The sequence below is a fragment of the Ambystoma mexicanum genome, chromosome 1q (assembly GCF_040938575.1).
Source record: "Ambystoma mexicanum isolate Mex_15411 chromosome 1q, UKY_AmexF1_1, whole genome shotgun sequence".
In the NCBI taxonomy this organism is placed as follows: domain Eukaryota; kingdom Metazoa; phylum Chordata; class Amphibia; order Caudata; family Ambystomatidae; genus Ambystoma; species Ambystoma mexicanum.
The window spans coordinates 1,027,462,995-1,027,487,455 of record NC_090922.1 but is presented as its reverse complement, the minus strand read 5'-3'; the positions used below and the strand labels follow the sequence as shown (position 1 = coordinate 1,027,487,455).

The 24,461-nt window shown below is 47.3% G+C and overlaps 1 protein-coding gene across 1 annotated transcript in view; it reads left to right on the top strand.

The window, feature by feature from the left end:
• Positions 1–24,461, top strand: part of DNAI3 (dynein axonemal intermediate chain 3) — a 2,012,519-nt gene that overhangs the window by 181,538 nt on the left and 1,806,520 nt on the right. The gene's annotated exons all lie outside the window — the stretch shown is intronic.

Sequence of the window (24,461 nt, the reverse complement as noted above, 5' to 3'; positions counted from 1 at the left end):
TATGTAAACAAATTTGCATTTTGAATAAGTGTGCAACCAAATAGTATCCCCACAGGCAGTATTATAGGATGACACTATTGCACGCTGTGTGTTGCCTAGGCAACCAAGGTGGCTCGTCTACACATGGCTGTTGTTACTGTAAATTGCTAGTATATAGAAGCCACGGGCACTCCCATATTAACTGGACTAGAGGGACTGCTGCGTCTGTGCTGTTGAACACCCTGGGTTACCTTGTTGGTAACCTGGGGTGCTAATAGCATTACAAACATAAGGTGTTTGTCAATGACAGAATGTTAGCTATTGAAGCAGGGATCTGACCCAGGGATTGTTACTGATGCCGAATAAGGCCGCCGTTTTATTGGCTCGAAATGAATTCTTTGTATCCTGTCAATCGGATTTTGTAAACCAGCATCTAGCTGTTATGCAACGCATTTCCGAACTCAGATGTGCTGAGTACCACGTGCATCTTTAGTGCTTACAACTAGTTATCAACTAAACCAAAATACTTTTTCATCAATCCTTAAGAGACAAGTGACTACTACAGTTTAATTACTGTCTCTTAGGGGCGAAGGGTAAGATGGAACCAGTCATTGGGTAACTACAAACAGGGGTGATTATCCAGTCTAGCACCCAAGCAAGTCCCTGAAAGTCCTGCTTGGCCGCGGAAATCTGCTTCCTTTGTTGGATTTGAGCACTGAACTGCGTTATCCATAAGGCTTTTGGAGCAAGCCCACGGCGTTCTGATACGTTCTGTGTGGGAGTGCCTATTTAATCCTGCGCATGCGTGCGCAACCAAGCAACTGCTGAAAGTCCTGCTTGGCCGTTTTACCAGGCTTGTCGCGGCTTGGAGAGGCCCGGGGGCTTTAACTTTCTGCTTGCTTGGTGATAGATTTGAGTTTAGATCCAAACTCATTCAGAGATATGATTACTTTAACATCAGGCATGCCTCCAGCCTGTTCTATGGTCACGTTCTTAGACCCAGCAGCCGGTTTAGTGACTCCGGACCAATCAAGGAAAAGAACATGGAGTTCTGCTACTCCTTTTCCCAAAATGGCAAAAGCATGTACAAAAGTAATTGGACATCCTGGGAAACATGCAGACATTCGCTCTTTCTGCCAGGATTTGCCACAGACATCAACTCCAGCAACCGGCGCAGGGACTCCGACTTTGCCCAGTTCCATTTGTATTGCTAGACTGTCAACTACGGAAAATGGCATTAAAAAATCAACAGCACTTCTCGCCAGTGATTCGTCACTAAAACACCCTACTCCATCTCTGGTTTCATGTAACCTACAATGAGTAAGTGATATCAAAGCTGTTTCTAAATTACCTACAAATTAGCAAAATGTCTCTCTGTCTGATAGTGTTTTACTCTGTAATGTAATGATTGCACCTGTATCTACAACTATGAACAAAATATCACTTGTTGCAGTCACGGATCCTGCTGTAATTAATATTGACCTAAACAACGAATGCTTTTCATCTCATACGCTACATGAAAATCTATCTGGTACACCTGAACTATATCCGAGCATTAGCCGATCTGCTGTCTCGGAGCTTTCCTTTGCAGCTCCAACGCCAAAGAAATCTCAACAGGTTCCACCCATGTGGACTCTACCAATGTTGAACCTGTCAATGGCCCTCATCAGGACCCTGGTGCTAAGTGTTTAATGGTGCCGTAAAAGGCTGCGGCGCCGTTAAACACTTAGCGCATTACTACGAGGTCCCTTTGCAGTAGGGGCCAATTTGCGGTACCGTACTTAGCGCCTTCCCCAGTCCCATTCAGCCTTATGGGGCAAAAATGGGAATGGGGAAGGGCCAATGTTCAATGGGGAATTACCGCCCCGCCAACCTTGGAATGGGGTGGTAATTCCCCATTGAACATTGGCGGACTCATTACGATACCGGCACCAACCATGGTGCTAATAGCGCCATGGTTTAGCGCCAGTATCGTAATGGGGGCCAATGTATTAATAGAGATTGCTATAAATTCAGTGAACTTGGCCATACAATCTATGGCTAAGCACTTTGAATCTTTGGACCTTAAATTGTCTCTACAAAATAAACAAATTGATCAGATTCTTAATTGGCAACAAACAGTGCCTAAAAATATATGTGACCAAATGGAATTGAAGACTAAGATAAATTGTGCTACAAAAATAACAAGTGTTGCCACTCAAACTGATGTACAAAGTATAGAAGGTCGAATGAATTAACAACTTACATCACCAGTTCCTCACTTTGTAGAAATTATAACTGATACGAGCCACGGGACCTCAGAAATGGGTACTCAAAAAATAACTGAAGAAACCCTGAACTCTGATATTCCCTTACCATCTAAACCACTATATTCAATGTTTTCAGTGGTTAGCTCACAAACTGATTCGGTTAAAATCAGTAAAAAAGTAACATTTGCTTTGGGGAAAAAACCTAAAAATATTAAAAATATCAAAGCTACTTCCTCTTTGCAAACTAAAGAATTAATTAAACCGATACACCAACCATGTCCTGTAGCTTTGAAATGTCCCAAGCAATTACAAAGAAATATCAACAATTGTATCTAAAGAAAGTCAGTATAGTGCCCATATCGGCGAGACCTATTTCAACTTACAAACCAGCTTCGACCCCTACTTCACCTGATGAATTAAACCAAATGACAACTGAGAAACCGAATGATACACATAAACTCCAAGTTTCTCAAGATCCTGATGCCAAAATGAAATCTGATAATCATTGGAGAGAGATTTGACGTGCAGTCGATGAATATATGGCAATGCAATCAATACAGTCACTCCCCTTAAAGCATGTAAATCAGCAGAATTTACAAACAAGTGAACAATCTACTTTAGAACAAAACCGTCATATTGAAAGAGAAATTTCGAAAATACAAATTCAAGCTTCTCTATCAAATGACACTGTAATGAACTTAAACAAATCACAAGAAGCACAAAATGTCTCAACACCTACAGTGCTTTCTTTATCAGACTCTCAAATCAAACAACTGATAACAACAACTATATGGCAAGTTTTGCCAAATAGACAAGGGGAATTGTCTCATCCAAATAAAATATTGCTGCCTCCAATAAAGGAAAATAGGTTAAACACCTTAAGAGTTAAACAACCAGCCACTTACTGTGTACTATTAAAGTGTTGTTCTTCACCTGCCACCCATTTTGAACCATAAATCGGTTCTGGCAATTTTTTCTGAAATCCCTGCTTTAGATGACATAAATTCAGTTGATATTGAACAGGTCGAGTTTCTTGCAGATGGTAATAGAACTTCTGTCAGGCCGTGGATAAACTCACGTGTAATTTTGAATATGATATGGGCCGTGAAATCACAACTGACTTAGGTTTTGTCCTTTTGGAACAATTAACTAACTTCCAACATTTATAGGATAATCTTGTAAATCTTCCTTCCAGTCCTATGAATTCCATTTCGATTAACAACCGACTTACTAACAAAACCTGCTCTTGTAAACAACAATGTAATCAGCATTAGCTGACTCATCAGAAAGATCACTTGCTTTCATTAGTCAGCTGGAACTTGCGAGGCTTCAGACATCTATTGAATAACCCAACAGAGCTAAACATGCATGATATAATCATGCTACAAGAAACCTGGCTCACAGTTCTTCCCTCATGGAACAATTATGACCTCCAACTAGTTCCAGCCAATAATGCTTCCCGTGCTAGGCCCATGTCGGGGTTACTAATTGCTACTAAGCAAAGTTCCCATATAAAAACTGAATTTTGGGCCTCCCCTAATCCGTACATACAGATGATCAAATTACATCACAATATGAAATCCTTTGCTTTGATAAATCTGTACTGAATCCGGAGGGTATTTCTGATGAGCAATTTCTTGAGGATATTACAGATCTTTTGGACCTTATTTCACTAGACCCTTGCATTCATACAATCTTAAGAGGAGATTTTAATTTAGATTGCTTTGACAAGAAACTACTTCATCATCGAACTCGCTTAGTAAAATGGCTGAATTTAGCTAAAGCGAGAAATCTATTTGTAGTTAACGGCTCATTCCCCTCTGATTTTTCCACCAAGACCGACTTGGCAGAGAGGGGATAGTGCCGGAACTATAGATTACATCTATGTTGACAGAAATGTCATGTCTCAAATCGCCTCTTTCCAAGTAAATTTTAGTGACTTGAGTGCTCATAATATGTTACTTATTAAATAGTCATCCCCACATTTTTTGGAGAAAGTACAATCTGATCATATTCAGGGGAACATAAGTGTAAACACAGCTCGCAACAGATTATTTTGGACTGACGCCTCTCTGAAGGATTTTAGTGAATATTATGCTTTACAAATAAAACAATTTAGTTATAATCTAGATTTGAAAGAAATAATTTATTCTGATACAATGCAGTTGTTCCAACCAAATTCTATACGGCAGAAAACAAAGCATAAGCCTACTTTTCATATTTATAGCGATGAAGTCAAATCCAAGAAAACACAAATTTGTCATGAAAAACGACAAGCTTCAAAATTAACATTAGCTCTAAGGGCCCCTGCTTTAAGACATAACGAAAGCAATTACAAAAACTGGTTGCAAGGCAGAAAATCTATACTCTATCAACACGATGGAGCTACTATGTTGCGCAGCTTATGCAATAAGAACACGTCACAGATTTGGTCAATAATAAACCAGTCCGCGGCCGGAAATCAGGTTGCCATTCAGTCTAACTGTGTAAATGAGCAAACTTGGGTTGACTATTTCAGAAGTACACAACCACTTGAGTAAAATGGTGAATCTATTCCTGCTCAAATTGGAGCTTTTCTTCTAGATTTTGACAGAGAAGGTATTTTATATTTCATACATAAATCCAGTATATCGAGAGCTCCTGGCCCAGATGGGCTTTCGAATCTAACGTTGAAGCAACATCCAGATTTGTGGCCCGGTATACTATTTAACATGTTTAATAATATAAATCAAATGCAAGCTATTCCTGAGTCATGGAAATGTTCAATTACCATACCAATATACAAAAAGGGTGATCGCAATAATCCAGCAAGTTATCGACCGATTTCCTTACTTGACGCACCAAGCAAAATATTTGCTCGTATTATATTGCGTGAATTTAATAACTGGTCAGCAAGAACTTGTAGACGCGATCCTTTTCAATCCGGTTTTGTAACTGGTTTAGGCACCACGCCGAACATGATCACTTTAAACATATTGAAATCATAACGTGTCTTGAAAATGAACCACTCTACATGGCATTTGTTGATTTCAAAATGGCTTTCGACTCCATAGACAGGAAATTGATGTATGACAAACTCTCTCGACATGGTTGCCCCCCCTCTTTAATTGCCTTGATTCAACACTTACATTCTAACACCTCTATGCAAGTGCGTTTAAATACAGAAGGCTTACTGTCCCTGCCTCTTAGAACAAATCGGGGCTTAAAACAAGGTTGTATACTGGCCTTCACCTCTTTTACTTTTTTTATTTTGGATATAGGTTCATTTGTTCTAACTACCTCATCAGATCCTCCTAAACTTGGAAGCCAGCGTATACCTTGGCTATAATATGCGGATGATCTGGTGCTCCTGTCCCGTACGCTGACTGGGCTCCAGAATCTAATTAATGCCTTAGCCCAATATACTGAATTGAATAACTTTACTGTGAATCAAGAAAAGACACAAATACTAGTATGCAAATCGAGAAGTAAAAATCGTTTTACTAAATATAACTGGCACATACAACAACTAGAATTGCAGATTGTATCAGAATATAAATATCTGGGGATGTGTGTTCAAAACTCCATGTCATATTCAAAACATCTAAGTAATCTTGATTTTAAATTACAACTTTAATTTCGCAAGCAAAAACTTTGATTTATAAATATGGAAAATTTTCATATAAACACATAATGATTTTTTATGAGCAAAAAGTAATTCCAGTTTTGGTGTATGGAATGGAAATCGTGTCAAATAAGCAACAGCCTTTAGGGCATATTCTAGAAACTCGCTTTTGGAAGAAGGTTTTGAAATTACCTATGTGTACACCCTTGCCGATTTTGCGTTTTGAATTGGGCTTGCTGCCACTATCAATATATGTGGCGTGGAAATAATGTGGTTTCTTTCACAAATGTTTATTGGGTTTGGAGCTAAATAACATTTTAAGTGCAGTAGCTCATTATCTGATCAGTTAATCTCAGTCATTTCTGCTGAAGTGGCGACAAGAGGTGTTAAATACAATGGGCCTGATCACGACCTCGGCGGTAACGCTAACGCTATTAGCACAGGGGCTATAAGCGCGACCGCCATAGTCCCCGGCGCTAATAGCGCAGGATCACAAGTTGGGCGGACTTGGAAGTCCCCATTCCCCATTGACCCCATTCGGAAATGCCCCATTCCCCATTGGGCTCAATGGGGAAAATTCGTGCTCTTACCGCCAGCGGATTTCCCCCGGCAGTAATAGCGCAAATATTCGGCGGATTTCCCCCCAGCCAAGAGCTGGGGCGAAATCCGCCGAAGCCCTGATTTGGCGGATTTAAGGGTTACCGCCGAGTTCGTGATCAGGCCCAATGTCAGATGCAGGTATCACCTTTCAGTTGTTATTAGATAATCCGATGCGAGCAAAGATTAAACTTTATCAATATTGCTGGATATCTAATAGGGAGACATGTCTGGTCTATAAGGACTTTACTACCTCTCCGTTTGGATTTAAGAGATTCCGCCATATGTCAGATTATTTGTTAAAATGCCCATCACCATATATAAGAAACAAATATCTTAGATTTAGATTGAATGTATGGCCTACAAATGATATCCTGGCCAGGAGGAGACACATTTCTATAGAATTAAACTTTTGATGTTTTCGGAAAAATCTTTTGCAGATAGAGACATTAGAACATATTATAGTCTCCTGTCCTCTTTTAGTAGTGCAACGGAATTTATTTTCTGCAAATCCACTTTGCATACTCAGACCAACTGATCATGATGAAATATGGCGGATAATCTTTTCCAATACAAAATTAGCCATGAGAAAAGCAATAGTTCATTATCTTGACTATTTACTCCCAGATAATATCATCAACAGTTAAACATTGGATTGAGAGTTGTAAAATGTTTGTCAAATGAAATGCTAATAATTTTCAAATTTTTTATGTAAACATGAAATTGTGAATAGTCTTTACATTATATGTAACATAAGTGAAAAAGTTGTGAAATATATTTGTAAAAATTTGAAAGGTTGATTTCATTCTGCCAAACAAATAAAAAATAAAAATAAAATAGCACCCTGTTCCAAGGGCTGGAAGGGGGTAAGGTCTCTGTGCTCTCATTATAGGGCCTCACTTCGCTTGGGCCTATAACTCGGGCTGCCGGGCCGTTACCCCCTTTCCAGCCCTTGGAACTGGGTGCAAACGCAATATTCAATGCCATAAGAAACAAAGCACACAGATGCGTCCTAGAAGTTAAGGAAAAATGTCATTAGCGCATCTCATTTATAAAGAAAAGAAATGAAAAGCAGGAAATTAAATCCAGGGGACAACAGAGCCCACATTGACGGCTGAATGAACTACCTTTTTTGGTTATATTTATTAGACAAATATTCCTTATGGAAGAGCTGTCCATTGATATGAAAAATACAATGGGCAGTGCTGGCAGAGTTTTACGTTTAAAGGCATTGGCATTTATGAAATGCTATTTTTCTATTAACCGTTTTAATTATGTGGCATTGCAGCTGATTGTCCTTTACCAAATAACAGATTTTGCATGAATGCTCATGTCCCAGTTATCATGTTTGCATTGTGTATTCAGTCCTCTAACAGCAAATTCTCAATTAGTCATACACATTTTGCCCTGCCCGGATGGCCCCCATGCTAGGTGTGCTCTGTTTATGTTTGGGTTAGTGGTACTTTAGCACCATGTTACATGGAATAGGTTGCACTAGTTATTGGTAGGTCAAGAGAAGGAGATGGACCAAGTAAGTGGTGGCATTTCACAGTATCTCTTCTATTCAAATGATATATATTTAAGTGTGTTAAGTATTTTTTGTCGGATTGAATTGTGTCATGGTTTAGGACTTTGTCAATGTGAACTGTTTGTTTAGGGTTTGTGTTTGTATTATTGTAAAAGGTTAAGTTAACCTAAAGAAAAAAATATATAAGAAAAGACCAGTCTATCCCTATTATCAGGGTTTTCCCTGCCTAACACAGAACGAAGTATGGTGAAGTATGATGCTCATCGTCAACAAGTGTAGTCCAAAGCAATAGTCCGTCCTCCATCCTAAAGCTCATCTATGCTGACCCTACCACTAAACAAAACAACAAAAGGGGTCCAGGAGAATGACTCCCTTCTCCTGGACTAGCCTTTCCAGCTTCAATAAGATATTCTTAAATAGTTCTTAGTGATTTCCTAAACCAGTTCTTTCAGTTCTTCTAGCGGACTATTCCACCTCTGGGATCTTCCCTTTTCTCCTTGAATAAAAGTCACTTGGTTTATCAATTTAGGGTTTTGACCGTTATCCTTAATGGCAACTTGCAGTGTCTCTTTATTGCTTCCCTCACTTGTACTTGGATGCTGTGATCCTCTACTATTCTTATTCAGTTGACTCTTTGTCCATTCAGTTCCTTTCATACTTGTTTGTTCACTGGGACGAGTAGGCTAAATCCCTCTGCGATTCTCCCTCCTATAAATAATTATGTCTTCACTGGGAGGATTAGGCTTAGTCCCATATGTATTCAGACTCTTATGATTATTATTGTTTCACTAAGAGGAGTAAACTGCGTCCTATAGTTCTTTGCACACTTCTGAATAGTAATGGCTTCACTGGGATGAGTAGGCTGTCTCTGTCCCTTCCTCCCTGGTTTCTCCCCGGGTCTCCCGCTTTTACCGTTACCTTTCTCCATACGTGCTAAAGTCACAGGTTTGTTTGTAAAGACTGGAGGCGGGTTATCTGTACTCTTGCCCTCTATATGGCAGAGTAGAAGCACCAAGCACCCCGGCCTAGATTCTCTAAGCGATAGCAATGGACGAGCAATCAAGGCTTAGCTCTCAGGAGGTGATGCAGGCTGGTTCTTAAGTACAGTGTAGTCTCCAAGTCCCACAAAGGAATGTCCACACACTATGTTAGTGATAACACAGTTCTTTATATAAATAAGGTTCACATTATATACACATGCAATAACACACTTTGTGCTCAGGCAATACTATAATGATAAATATGTACAATATCTATGTGGTACCACAGTTAACTCTTGATTCCATTAAAATGCACCAACTGCTGACAGTCTCAATAGCATACAAATCAAATAGTAAAGTGAATCAACAATAGACATAAGAGGGAAGACAAGTTGGATTAAACTGGCAGAATACTTGGTCCCTACCCAAGACGCAGTTCTGTGTGAGGATCCCCCCACCTGGGCAACCTGTAAATAAAGTGTATCAACAAGCCCAGTCCATAGATTGTTTAAAATAGTCTTGTATCAATGTACCTGGTTTAGCAGAGTTCGACCTCGGGTCATCGACGGAGCCTTCTGGACTGAACTCCCTTTAAGGCAGGAGTCACGGAGCATCGAGATTCCTTGAAGAAGAGGTGAACAATGTCGTCGAGGCAGCAGCTTCGGTCCTTGTGGTGCTTGCTGACGATCGGTCGTGGACGTCCTGCGAAGATGAGGCGTGCAGTGCACCTCGATGACAAGAGTTTGCTGCAAAGCAGACCGATGAAAAATGTAGACCCAGCAAGGTCGTCGGCAGTTGCTTTTGTGCCCAGCAAAGCTTTTGTGCCCAGTGGTGGGTAATCTCAGGAACTGAGGTATTCAGCTTTATCTGTACCTGTACAATATATTGAGCATGTCCTAAAATCCATAAAACGCTTGCAACCAGGCACAGGAGATGCCTCCATGTCATGCCATCAAATCTACACCCTCGTACCTTGCTTAAAGACTCAACAGATATACTGCCTCATCACACCAATATTTTTTTTTAATAACACATTTTATTGATTTTATAACATAAAACCGCTGGGCTCCCCGTGGCCAGCATTTAGACAATGACAAAAATAACGATAATAGAAATAAAAGTAACATTGGATGGAAAAAACATTCATATGGAACACATACTACATGCTTTCATTTAGACTTCGATACACGACGCAATGGGGTTTGGTTCAGTAACAGGATTCCCGCCGCAGCATCCACAACCCTTGGGTCATGATATCCTGGTATGGAAAGTTCAGTAGTTCACATCGTGCCTTCCCAGCGCTGCCATACCTTATCTGCTTTTTCAGGGCAGCCCCTGGCTCTGTAGACCCTCCTTTCTATCGCGATGCAGATTTCTACATCATTTATCCACTGCTCCACTTGCGGGGGTTCCGCTGCTCCCCATACGCGTGCTATATTCCTTTTGCATATTGCTGTTGTAGTCATGAGGCAGAGTTTCTCATATTTTGACAAATCTATCTCGCTGTCCACTCCCAGTATCAAGAGTTTTTTTTTTTTTTTTTTTAAATATTTTATTGATTTTATATTTTAGAAAAACAAACACACAACACAATACAACTGTTAATTATTTACAGAAACCACAAAAGAAAATACGAGAAAGGAAAAATAAAAAAAAAAAATAAAAAAAGGGAAAACTCCCCCCACCCCCCATCAAGCCAGAGCCGGCTCCCTTGTATCCTCAGTCGGGGCACCGTCAGGAGAAACATTGTCCGTAGGCACATCTTCAGAATTCTCAGAGTCGTCCAAGCCCTGTTGTGGGTTGGTCATAGAGGCCACCAATTGTCGCCAGGCCAGCAAGGGCCCTATCTCCTCCTCGCCCCCTCTAGTGACCGTGTAACGCTTACCTGGACTCTGCGGGGACACTCACGATGGAACTACGTGACTCTGTTCTTCTCAATTGGTGTAGCTCCCAGTCCCCCCTTCAACCATGCGAATGTGGGTTCCTAGGACAAACACAAGAGATTTCTAAGAATTTTGATTAGCACTTCTATGGAGTTTGACTAATTCTACACTCTCATATGACACTACAGCCCCTTCTTTAATTACCTTAGGAATTAATGTTGTTAGCTCTCCATCCTGCGTCTGTGCAGGGGCGCTAGTTCTGAAGAGGGGAGATGGAACCAGGATAACTGGGCCGGACTGAAGTGACTGGAATTAGGACTGGGAAATGTAGGAGTGCCTAGAGTGTGTGAGGAATTTCTACACCCACGCATTCATGGGCACCACAACCGGAAAACGAATTTACCTCAGGAAACACACTCACAACCCCCAAAGCATTCAAGCCTTTGGAAAATAAGTGAAAAAACATACGGCAACATGTCATACAAGGCGTGTGGAGTACTCAACAATATGTAAAGAACACAAGCCAAGCTAAGATCCTTCACTGAGGAACACTCAGTAGTTATGAAGCGCAACTCAGCTCCATACGTTACGCGCAAACAATGTTCAGAAACTAATTACAATGCAACATTAAATTTCACTATATCATGAAAAGACTTATGCTGCTTCACAGGATAGAGCAAAGATACTTGCGAAAACTTTTCTGACAGGAAACTCTTGAATTATGGAAGTCGTTCCGTGACTGGAAAAATGACGGGGCTAAAGGAGTGACCGAAATGAAGTCTGTGACAGGAGTTCCAAAACACCGACTGTGGAAGATACTATGACTGGAAATTGTAGGAATTGCCGGGAGCTCAGGGAAACTGGAACGGGCCAAAAAGGGGACCGGAATGACCGAAGGGAAAGAGTAACAGGTGGCGCTAAAACGTGACAGGACCTAAAGCGGGACAGCGGCAAGCGTTGACTGGATTCTTCCGAACGCGAAGCAGGGAATGCTCGAGGGGAGGGGCTTAAATAGGAGGAGAGAGAAAACAACTAGACCTACACTGCGCATTCTACCAGCATAAACCAGGCAGCCCTGTTGAGAGTTGGGAAGTACCGCCCATGCCTAATACTGCCCTGAGTTGCTTTTTCTTAAACTCCACGAATGGTAGATTGAAGACCAACTCTTTTTGGACGCAATTGTAGGAACCTTTGCTGTGATCATGACAGACCGCTTCAAACCAGACCACGGATTCAGCCTCCGCCCACCTCATAATGTCCGCCCACCATAGTTCCACTCTCGGCCTGCTAGCCAATTTCCAGTTCATGGCAATCCTGCGTTTGGCCAGAACATATGCCAGGTCCCTCAGCTTGCTCAGGTGCCTAAAGTGTCTGGGCCTGGGGAAGATCCCAAGCATACATGACCAGGCAGATCCCACGTCCAACACCACTCCCCCACTTGCGAGCTTCATCTTGACCTCCTCCCAAAATCTATACACTTCCGGGTAGGCCCAAAACATATGTAGCAACCCAGCTTCCACCTCCCCACACCTGGGGCATTTTTGAGTAATCGAGCCTCCGAACCGTGCGATCCTCTGGGGAGTCAGGTAGGCCCTGTGAGTAATGTAGAACTGGAGTTGTTGGAGCCATGCATTTCTGGACACCTTTTTATGATATCCCAGGACCCTCTTCCACTGACCCTCCGTCATGAGTTCACCCATCTCCTCTTCCCATTCATGCCTCAGTTGGGGCAACTCTTTCCCAGCCTTCGTTCTGAGGAGTTCGTATATTCGTGATATTTCATGCCCACCCTCTGAGACATCATACATAGTTTCAAGGGTGGCATCAGGATCATCTGCCAGTTCCGTCTCCGGCCATCTCTTTCTTACACGTTTTACTATCCTAGCATGGGTGATGTACTGGCCTCTGTGCACCCCCGTCTCATCCTGCAACTTTTGAAAGTCCAGTGCCTCCCCCTCTCTCCATATGTCCCCAAGCGTGGCCAGGCCCACCGGCTCCCAATGCCTGCGGACAGAGTGAAACAGTTGGGTGTCGTTTTCGCACAGGGCCACCAGCGGGACCTGCCAAGATAGTGGTTCTGACTCCCCCATCAATTTCCATGTTCTGTGCCAGACCTCCCATCCCAACCTCAATAGCCACCCTCTTCCCATCAGTTTATTCCTTTGTAGCCACACCACCTCTCTCAGGAAATATGGGGCCGCATCATCACGCAGCAACCTAGATTCCGCCGAATCTTCATTAGACAACCACCTGGCCACATACAACAGTTGTCCCGCCAGATAATATAGTTCGAAGTTGGGCAAGCCTATACCCCCCTTCTCGTACGGGTTCTGAAGCTTCCACAGGGCCACCCTATTCCTGGAGTTACCCCACACGAAGCCCCTACACATACTATGAAGTCGTACAAATAGGCTTTTAGGGATCAAATACGGGACATTCACGAAGAAGTGCAGGAGTCTGGGAAGGACCACCATTTTCAGCAAAGCCGCCCTCCCCATCATGGACAGGGGCAATCTGGACCAGAATGTCATGCTGTTCTTGACCCCCTCTATGGCTTTCTCTGTGTTATGCTTGTGCACCGCCTCAGTCCGGTGGTAAATATTTACCCCCAGGTACCTAAACGTGTCGGTCCGCCATGGTATTGGCAACACAGGCAGCCTCTCCAACGGGACGTCCCTGTACCCGCCCAAAGGGAACAGGCTAGACTTCCCGGGGTTCACTGATATGCCCGAGAGGACAGCGTAATGATCCAGTACTTCCAGTACGTACTGCAGGTTCTCCTCCGGGTAGCGGAGGTACAACAGCATATCGTCCGCATAGAGAGATGTTAAGTGGCTGCCGCTGGCAGTGTTAATGCCCACCTCACCGTATTGTTGCCGCAGGCATATCGCCAGCGGTTCCAGCGCAAGTATATATAACATGGGTGACCAAGGGCATCCCTGCCTGGTCCCCCTGCTAAGCTGCCAGGCATCCGAGACTGTGGCCCCAGTCTTGACCCTAGCCACCGGGCTGCTATATAACAACTGGACCCATCTGATATAACCAGCGCCCACGCCGTATCCCTGCAGGGCTGCTTTCAGCCAAGGCCATCTCACTGAATCGAAGGCCTTGACCGCATCCAGCGACACTACCGCCATCTCGCCCGTGTCATCCTTAGTATGGTCGATTACATGGTGCAGCCTCCTATGGTTATCACTGATATTCCTGCCTGGGACATATCCCGTTTGATCCGGGTGGATCAGCTTGCCAATCACTTTCTTCAACCTGTTGGCCAGCACTGCCGTGAGTATTTTGCTGTCCTGGTTTAGCAAGGACAGAGGTCTATAAGATCCACACTCAACAGCCGGCTTGCCTGGTTTCAGTAATGGGACAATCATGGCCTCACGGAGGGACAACGGGAGTTCTCCCTGTTCGTATGCCTCGTTCAACAAGGCCAGCAGAGGCTGCAGCAGCTCCCGCACGTACACCTTGTAAAACTCACCAGGCAGGCCATCCGCCCCAGGTGCCTTGCACGTGGGGAGGCCCCGGATCACCACCTCCAGCTCATCAGAAGTGATAGGGACGTCCAGTTCCTCCCGCTCCAGGTCGTCTAGGGTGGGCAGACCAATGTCTTCCAGTGTGTTCAGGATGTCCTGGCTCCTGTCCTCCCCAGTGTCCTCATACAAACGTTTGTAGAACCTGAGGAATTCCTCGTTCACCCCATCCTGAGTGTAGCGAAGACCACCGTCCTCACCACGGATCTCATGGATAACCACTCGGGGGGACTCACTCTTGTACAGCCAGGCCAACAGTCTGCCTGGCTTGTCGCCCCCCGCGTGCAGCCTCTCTGTGTATTTCCTATGGTTCAGTCTACATAGTCGGTCCCAAAGAGCGCTGCACGCCACCTGAAGGTCTCTCATCCTAGTCTTGTCTACCTGAGTGGCATTCTCAAGACGAGCCAGGCTCTCCAGTTCCCTTTCGGTGTCCTGAAGCTCCCTCTCGATACCCCCTTGAAGTCCCTTGGATTTAGAGATCGCCACTCCGCGCACCACTACCTTAAAGGCCTCCCACAGAGTTCCCGTAGAACGCACACTACCCGTGTTTATCTCGAAATATTCCCCGATGGCAACCCTCAGGTCCTCTCGGAAGCCCTCATCCTGCAGTGCTTCCGCCCGGAGTCTCCATGTGGGGACCCGAGGCCTAGGGGGTTGGTGTCGCCACTCTACCACCAGGGGCGAATGGTCCGACAATACTCGAGCTTTGTATTCCGCCTCCACTATTTCGCCCGCTATCTCGGAAGTTCCAAACACATAATCCAATCTCGTATATGAGTCGTATGGCGCCGCATAATGCGAATACTGCCTCTCCGTGGGGTGGAGTCTCCTCCACACATTCACCAGTCTCAAGTCTCCTAGCAATGTCCCGAGCGCCTTGGCCGCCGGCGACATTTTCCCTTTGGTGTCTGCGGACCGGTCAATTTTGGGATCTAAGACACAATTGAAGTCCCCGCCCCACACCATCGCGCCCCCTACCAAGGGGCCAAGTTTGCCATAGAGGGATCTAAAGTAGGCTGCAGTATCATGATTGGGGGCATACAGGTTGAGGATGTGTACTTCCCTGTTCTCCAGGAGTCCTGTTATCGCCACCATTCTACCCTCCGGGTCCACTATCGAGTCGAGCACCCGGAACGGTACATGCGGCGCCACCCAGGTGATGACCCCTCTAGCATACGCCGAGTACGTGGCACCCACTACCTTGCCCTTCCACTTCCTCGTAACCACCTCCAATTTCTCCCTGGTGAGGTGGGTCTCTTGTAGCAGGGCTATGTCTATCCGCATCCTCTTCAGGTATAGCATGACTTTGTTTCGCTTGAGGTAACTATTGAGGCCTCGGACATTCCAGGTAACTATACGAAGACTATCCGATGCCATCGGTTTGGTCTGTATTCAGCCCCGCCCTCCCCACAATACCCCCTTGGTCTAACACTCCGCCGGCTCTTCCGCCCTTGATCCCCATCCCCCCTCCCTGTTTCCCAACTACACACCACAGCAAACAACCCCTCCCATCCCAACAAAAGCCCAGCTCCATCCCTGGATCTCAGGCCCACCCGCGTCTGGTCTTATCCCGTTTACAAGGAATAGGACCCCGCGGGGCGTCGCCGATCTAACAGCGACCTAGCTAACTAGATATATTACTATTGGGGACAAAGGAAGCCTCTTGGAGCTCCCAATCAGGTGACCACGGGTGGGCACGCCCCACGGGCCAGCCAGTCAGTACCACATCATACGCATCACATATCGTACAAATGACTATATTCAAGTCCCAATGTCTCGGCCCCGTTGCCCCAGGCGGCCCAGCCATAAAATACTTATCTTCCGTAGTCTCTGCCTGGATGCCTGATTCTTGAGGACTGCCCAGCGCGTCTAGCCATTCCATCGCCTCAGTTGGTGTTTCGAAAAACAGGGATCTGCTTCTGTAGAAGACTTTCAATTTGGCCGGGTAGAGTAGCATATAGCGATGGCCAGCTTCACGAAGTCTCCTTTTCACCGCTCCGAAGTGCATCCGACTCCGCTGTACTTGTAGCGTGTAGTCAGGGTAGGCCGTAATCTTGGCCGATCCTCTGTCAATCGTTCCCCCTTTTCGAAAGAATTCAAGAATCTTTTCGCGATCACGGTAGTTCAGAATTTTCGCGATCACCGGCCGCGGGGGGGCCCCGGGAGGCGGCCTCCTGGTTAGGGCCCTATGAGCTCTCTCAACTGCAAACCCCTGGGTCAGTACCCCGCCGGTAATCTCCTGCAAAAGCATGGATTCCACAAATTCCGTAGGGTCTGGCCCTTCAGTTCCTTCAGGTAGGCCCACGATACGGATATTGTTGCGTCTGGCACGTCCCTCCGCCTGCTCCGCTCTGTCCTCCAGGTTGCCCACCCGTTGCACAAGGGCGTGTAGCTCCTTTTTATGAGCAACGCAATCTGCTGTGTTCATGGCCGTCTCCTTCTCGATGGCCCCAGCGCGTTCCGAGACCGCCCTCACATCCAGCCTAAGCAGATTCACCTCCTCCTGGACGGCACCGATCTTGAGGTTTAAGCCTTCCTGTAGCTCTTTCATGGCGAGGCCCAGCTTGGTCTCCCATGACACTTTTAAGTCCGCAATCGCCGCCAGCACCTCCTGTATCGTGCCAGGTGACTCCGCGGTCGTCACGGGGGTCTCTTTGATCTTGCCTCCTTCCGCCCCTGGGGGGGACTTGGCGTAAGCCTCCATCGTGGGCTGTTTGGCCTTGGGTTTCACACCTCTCGTGGTCATAATGTTGTATGAGTCGGGCGGGGGCCCGTCCCGCCAGTCACCGAGGGGGAGATACGCCACCCAACGTCCAAAGCCTGACCCACCACACCATGGGGCATCCAACACGCCCGGAGCACTCCGACCACCAGACCCACGGTCCTGTCGTTACAGCCACATCCGTTCGGCACTCCCGCTCGCTGGGCCACCGTGCGTCCTAGGCGGCGCTCATGTGTTTTAGTCTCCGAGCAAAGGGACGCAAAGGTCCAGCACTCGTGATCGCGGCACTGACTTCATGATCCTCGGTGTTCGCAACGTGTCGCCGCCATTTTGTCTTGTCCGCCTGCTCAGGGCTCGTCCCAGTCAATCACAATTATTTCGGTTTCTAAGCCTTCTGAACGTCCCAAACTTTCACAGGATGTAGTGGTGGCATTCACACACCTGGACATCGATTTCCAACGTCGGCCGGTCCCCGTGGACGTACCCCTCCATCAGGATCAAAACAGGATCAGCGGAGCTCCTCCAGAGTGCGACCTCTTACATGGCCGTCCAAGCCACGCCCTCCCAGTATCAAGAGTTTGGGCTCTCTGGGAATCGTCTGGTGCAGCACCCTCGATAGTACATCGCAGCATTGCTGCCAGTATTGACAGATCACCGGGCATTCCCACAGTATATGGAAGAAGGTTCCACCCTCCTCCCGGCATCGTAGACAGTTGGGTTCAGCTATTTTGCCCCACTGGTACAGGGCTACTCTCGGATAATAGATCCTGTGTAGTATCTTCAGTTGTACTAGGCATAGTCTAGCTGATATGGTGACTTCCCTGGGGTACATTAGGATCTGGACCCAGTCCTCAGACATAATTTCTCCTACTTCAGTCTCCCATCTCAACTTTAGTCGCTCCAGCTCTGGCGTGGCAAAGGAGGTGATGACACTATACATGACAGTAGTGACTTTGGCTGGGATATGGTCTACCACTATATTTCTCTCCAGTGGGGTAGAGTCTGCCATGTCAGAGAGGGCGGGAAGGTACTGCTGCAGAGCATGCCGGAGTTGTGTATAGTGGTATCTCTCTGTTTCTGGAAGGCCGAAGGTCAAGACTAGTTCATCAAACGGTATTATGGCTTCCTCCTCTATAATGTCCTGTACTTTTTCTATACCGTGTCTCTTCCACGCTGGCCATTTTGGTAGTTTAGTCACTTCAGAGAGGTTCCTATTATTCAACAATGGCTGTAGTGGAGTGATTTTGCCCCCCCAGCCTATAAAGGTATGTGATTCTGCCCAGATGCGTGGTATGTGTGAGGCCATGTCGCCAGGGGTTGCTCTACGTGTTCCTGCGTACAGTTCCATGGGACGGGACGTTCTCACATGTGGTAGCGTTGGGTTGACGTGTAGAGCATCGTTTATTATCGCCATCTGGCTGGCCCAATAGTACGTCTGCAATTTTGGTAGACCGATGCCTCCTTCCCACATTGACCTTTGTAATGTTTGAAGAGCTATTCTTGGGTGTCCGCCTCCCCACAGTAGTTGCCTGAGCACACGATCTATCTCCTGGAACGTCCTGGTCAGTATGTGCAGTGGAGCAGCCTGTAGTGCATACAAGTACCGTGGAAGTGTTAGCATCTTGAACAGTGCGGCGCGCCCTAAAAGGGTCAAATGTAGGGACTTCCAATGTTGCACATCCCTCGTGAACCTTTCTGTGATGGGTTGTAGGTTGTTCATTGTGTAGTCGTCGAGATTTCTTGTGATCTGGACACCCAGATATCGAAACTGTTCATGCGCGACTTTGTATGGGCAGGGCTCCGGGGTCTCGTTTCCTAGGCGATTCAAAGCGAACAATGTAGATTTGGATCGGTTCACCCTCAGGCCACTGAATGTTCCGTATTCCTGCAGTAGCTGTGTTACTATTGGGCATGCTGTTTTAGGATGTTGGAAGTATATCAGTAGGTCGTCTGCGTATAGTGAGACTCTGTCTTCCCATTCTGTTCTTCCAGGGATGCCATCCCAAGTTCGTGTGTCTCGCAGCCATTGGGCCAGTGGTTCCATGGCCAGTGCGAAAAGGAGGGCCGATAGTGGACAGCCTTGTCGCGTCCCTTAGGATCGCAATGTCCAGCCATTCACCTTCACTTCTGCTATCGGTGCCTCATACAGCAGTTGGACCCAGGTTAGGAAACGTTCGCCAATCCCCATTTTACGCATAATCGCCCAGAGCGCCTCCCAGTGGACCGGATCGAAGGCCTTCTCAAAGTCCACTGCATGTACACCCACAGGGGCATCCAGGGTCTGGGCACACTCAATGGCCACGTGAAGTCTGCGTATGTTCATCCTCGTGGATCTACCGGGCATGAAACCACATTGATCTGGGTGTATTAGGGATGTTATGACCTGTTGTAGTCCTGTAGCAGGTAGTTTCGCCAGTATCTTTGTTTCGCTGTTGATCAGAGATATTGGCCGATAAGAGCCGCAATCGTCCGGAGGTTTGTCTGCTTTGGGCAAAACAATTGTCGCCTTCCTTAGATCTGCTGGTAAACTGCCTACGTCTCGGGCATGCAGATACAGCTTAAGTAAATGTGGGGCCACTTCGGTCCCGCCTATCTTCTTCCAAGTTTCAATGGGGAAGCCGTTCGGACCAGGTGTCTTACCAGATTGCAGGTGCGTCATAGCTGCCACTATCTCGTCTTCTGTGATTTCCATTTCCAGCATGGCCGTTTGTTCTGCAGTGAGAGAAGGGAGGACGATCCCCTCCAACACAGAAGTTTCAGTGGCGAGCTGAGGTGCGCTGTATAATTTCTCGTAATATTTAGCAAATTCCTCCGCGATGTCTGCATCTGTTGACCTTGTTTCAGCGTTTTGTGTTCTGATCGCTCTTACATGATTGTGGACCTCGTCCCTCCGCTCGAGCCACGCTAGCATCTTTCCAGCTTTATCCCCTGTTTCGTAAATTCTGGCTCCCATCGCTCCGTGTGCCTCTTTAGCATTGTCCAGCGCAATGTTCTGCAGTTTTTTCTGAGCTAGGATCAGGGCTCTATTCGTGTTGGGGTTGTCCTGGGTTAGGTGTGTTTCCTCCGCTGATCTGTCGCTCAATTCTGCTTCCCTTATCGATTGCAAGTGTGCTTTCTTTTGTGCCGATGTCCAGGAGATAATCTCCCCACGAATCAGTTTTATAAGCTTCCCACAGAGTGATGGGAGAGTCCACAGTACCTTTGTTTAATTCGAAGTATGTTGTGCTAGCGTTCTGTAGTCGTTCTACCAGTTGTGGGGATCCCAGATGGTAATTGTTCAATCTCCATACTGGAGGTGGGAGTGGTTTGTATGTTGCAATGGACATGAGCAGGGGGGAGTGATCCGAGATACCTCTTGGGAGGTATTCTGCTTGTGTCACTGTGTGTATAATTGATGCTGGTATAAAAAAATAGTCCAGGCGTGTCAAGGACGCATGCACCCCAGAGTAGTAGGAGTATTCCCTGCCTTCCGGGTGGAGATCCCGCCACACGTCTCTAATTCTAAAGGCTTCTACAAAGCTAGCTAGGTTAGTCCGGCGGTTCGGGTCTCTACTGCGCAGGTGTGTGCGGTCTTGAATATTATCCATTACGTCATTGAAATCTCCTCCCAGGATCAGGATGTCTGCCGTGTCCATCGTAAGCAGTGGTGTTATGTCTTCTATCAGCGGGGCTTGCAGTGCGGGTGATGCATAGGTCGCCAGTAGGGAGATCGTTTTGTTCCATAGCGTGCCTGTGACATACGTGTACCTGCCAACAGTGTCTTGAGTCGTGCTCGTGAGTGTGAAAGGAATCCTTTTATGTATTAGGATTATTACCCCTCTGGCTCCCATCGTGAATCCTGCCTGTATTGCTGTGCGGTAGTTGGATCGTTTAAATAGTGTGTTGGTTGTGCCGGCTAGGTGGGTTTCAGTTAAGAAAGGTATGTCTGGGCTGTGTCTGTTGAGAAGTTGCCGCACTAATCGTCTTTTCAGACTGTTTCCTAGACCATTTACGTTCCAAGTGAGGAGTTTCAACGTCCGGGTTTTAGTGATTTGTGAGCTCATTTAAGCATTCGTGGATAAAGTGACAACGGTGTTCCATGGATACTGACCATTGTGTGCATGCGCACTGCGGCAGAGAACAGCCCATTTCGCTCCACATTCTTTGTCTTGAGCATTTGATGTTCCATCGAGTTTGTCCATCCTTTAAACATAAAAACACATACCCAACTCCCCTCTCCCCGTACTTCACCCCCAACTGAAGCATCTGTCGCCCCATAGTAACTCAAACTAGCTTGTAAGCAAGTTTCAAGAAAGGGTCCTTCTCAGGAGTGGGGGCCCTCTTGCTTGCGCCGAATGTTAGTGCTTTGCATGGTGGGGTGGTTCTCATGCTACAGCCGGTGGTGTAGCAACAGTGCGTTCATTTAGTTTAGTAGGGCATTCCGTTTCTTCACTGCAGGATGTTACTTTATTCAGTGCCCAACCGGTTCTGCAGCAAGTTCTGGAGCCTCTTGTTCGTTTCGTTCCGGGTTTCTCCTTGGGGAGGCCCGCTGTGGTCTAGGCCTGGGTCTTCCTCTTTGTACTCCTGGTCTTGTGGACCAATCCCCATCAATATGAGCCTCGGCCCATCTCCAGGCTTCCTGTGGGTCTGTAAAATGAACTGTCGATCCCTTGTGATAAATCTTGAGTTGGGCTGGGAAGAGAAGGCCGTATTTCACTTTCATCTGCGCCAGTTGCCTCTTAAGTGGCTCAAAGGATTGTCTTTCGCGTTGCACCTCCTGGGTATAGTCTGGGAAGAAGGCTATTCGCGACCCATTATGTGTGACTGACCCATGTGAGCGTGACATTTGCAGGAGAGCATCTCTGTCGCGATAGTTTAGTAATCTAGCTATTATTGTCCGAGGGGGAGCACCTGGGGTCGGTTTGCCCGATGGCATTCTGTGGGCCCTCTCTACAGAGAAAAATTTCGAAAAAGAATGGGGTTCAAAAATGTCAGTCGGCCACTGTTCGAGGAACAACTCCAGGCACTGCCCCTCCTCGCCTTCTGGCATGCCCAGGATGCAGACGTTGTTGCAACGAGACCTTCCCTCTCCTTCATCCACTCTGGTCTCCAGGGTTTTCAAGCGGGACAGGGCTTGGGACAGCTGTCTGTTTATCCCACTGATGTTGTCTTCTGCTTCTGAGATACGGTGCTCGGCTTCACCAGTTCTGGACGTTAGCTTCTGTAAGTCATGCCGCAGGAAGGAGACATTCGCTGCAATGCTATCCATCTTGATTTCCATGGCAGAGCGGGAGCTAGCGATGGCAGCCATGACGTCTCATAAGGAGAGGGGTACTTCGTCCGGCGGAGAGGTCGGTTGTGCAACCACTCCTATCTGAGACGGGGTGGCAGCGACTACAAATTGGTCCATGCTGCTTTAGGTTGATGCTTTCTTTTTCCTGTCTTTTCCCATCTCGATGTGCGTTTGGCATTGCGGTGGAGGGATCAGTACCGCATGAGCAGTCCCAGTGCAACCGCTGGCCCCCAGCTGGGGTCGGTGTCCTCACTGTCACCCCTTCCCCGTGGCCTCTCCTCCGCTGTGCGGTGCGTTTGTGGCTTGTCTTTCACCGGGAGCAGCCAGCGGGTGGGGTTTGTACTACAGAGCCCCGTTCATCTGGGACTATAAGTGTCCTCCGTAATAGGTCTGCTATCCACACCTTCACGAGACCCTGAGAAGGGCCCACGTCGTATCACCAGTCTACAGCCGGGCCCGGCCCCCACTGCTGTGCTGTAAGGCCCCTATGTTTCCCACACCTCCTCCTGCGTAGGAAGAAATCACCCCCTTACTTTGGGTATTGTTCCCCAATGGTTGATTCTTCAGGGAGGTGGGAGGGCCTAAAGTGGGGAGGGGGGGCCCACTTACTTGTCATGCTTCTGGGTTGCTTCCAGAGTAGTCGCCGGTCTCCCTCCGCAAACCGTTCTCCACGTACTAGCGCGGGTAGGAGGGTAGGGCATGCCATGGGATCTTCACCAGGCTTCGGCTGCCATCCCGGATACAAATCGTGGGCCAGCGGCCCACAGCGTGTGCTCCTCCGCACCTTCTGTTCCCACGGTGAGTTACATAGGATTACTCAGACAGTCAATGGCGCCAGTTTTGGGGGGGCAGATACACAAAGCCTGTGGGTCCCGCAAGTGTCAGCAGGTGGATTCGTCGCTGTGTTCCAGCAGCAGTGCTGACGCCCAGCCGGGACCCGCATCCCGGCGAGGATCTCCCGTGCAGGGAAGGGAGAAAGCACCAGCCGCCATAGTCGAAGTTCGGCAGGAGGACCTCTCTCTCCTCCAGTCTCTGCCCCTGGCCCCTGGCCACCAGGGCTGTAGTCCTCAGTTATCGCGGCCGACGCCGCACTTCACCGCCACCACCGCCAGCGCCCGCGGTGCTAAAGGCAGCACCGGTTCCCTGCCGGCGAGGATGAGGCTGCACCCCCCCGGCCTCACCTCCACTCCTCGGGCACACAGCTCCTCCGGTCTCTCAGGACGCCGCCGGAGGTCACCGCTCTCCGGATCCAGGGAGGCTCCGGCCGTGTCAACAGCGCACCTCCCCCCCAGCAGCCAGGCACGGGGAGTCGGCTCCGCACTGCGCGCAACAGCCGCCGTGCACAGGCAGCAGTTGTCGTTCGTCCGCTTCACTGCGTCACGGCGCAGATATCTTCCACCACTGCAGGCGCCAAGGGGTTCTGTCCGTTAGAAAAGACGAGTCGCGGCGGCCATCTTGGAGGCGCTTCTCGCTTCTTACGTGCCGAAACTACTTCTTGTCTTAAGACAGAGGATTTGCGAGTCGAAACTTGACACGGAGCTGCTTCACACAGTTACCCAGTTGTACTTCAAAACTCAGGTCGCTAGGACCCACCAGACAGGATAATATTATCAGGATGTTGTCGGCGGCAAGGGGAGCTCACGGGACTTACGTTTTCTGAGCTCGCATGTTGGCCACGCCCCCCATCACACCAATATTTAACCACAAAAGAGCAGGGGGATCTAGCTTTCCGGTTTGCGCCACCACCCTTTGGAACAACCTCCCCTTCCCCTGCATGCTGCACCCTCCTTCCTCCTGTTCAGTAAAAAACTCAAAACTCACCTGTTCATCTAACTTCAATGCATACTTTTGTCTTCTATCCTCACTGTAACTAGCGCCTAGATGCCCACAGGCTTTGTGCGCTTGGATAAATGCAAAAATAAATAAAAATAAATACATCTGCAGTACAGTACTTTTCTACTTTTGCTATCTTCAAGCAAAAGTAGAAGACCCAGTGCACCTGTAATCCGTTGTTTTCATCTAGATCTCAGGCAGAGCACCCAGATAACAACAACCGTAGCTGGCCAGCAAAGTCTTGCAGATTGGAATAATTTAAAAATAAATTCTGTGGTATA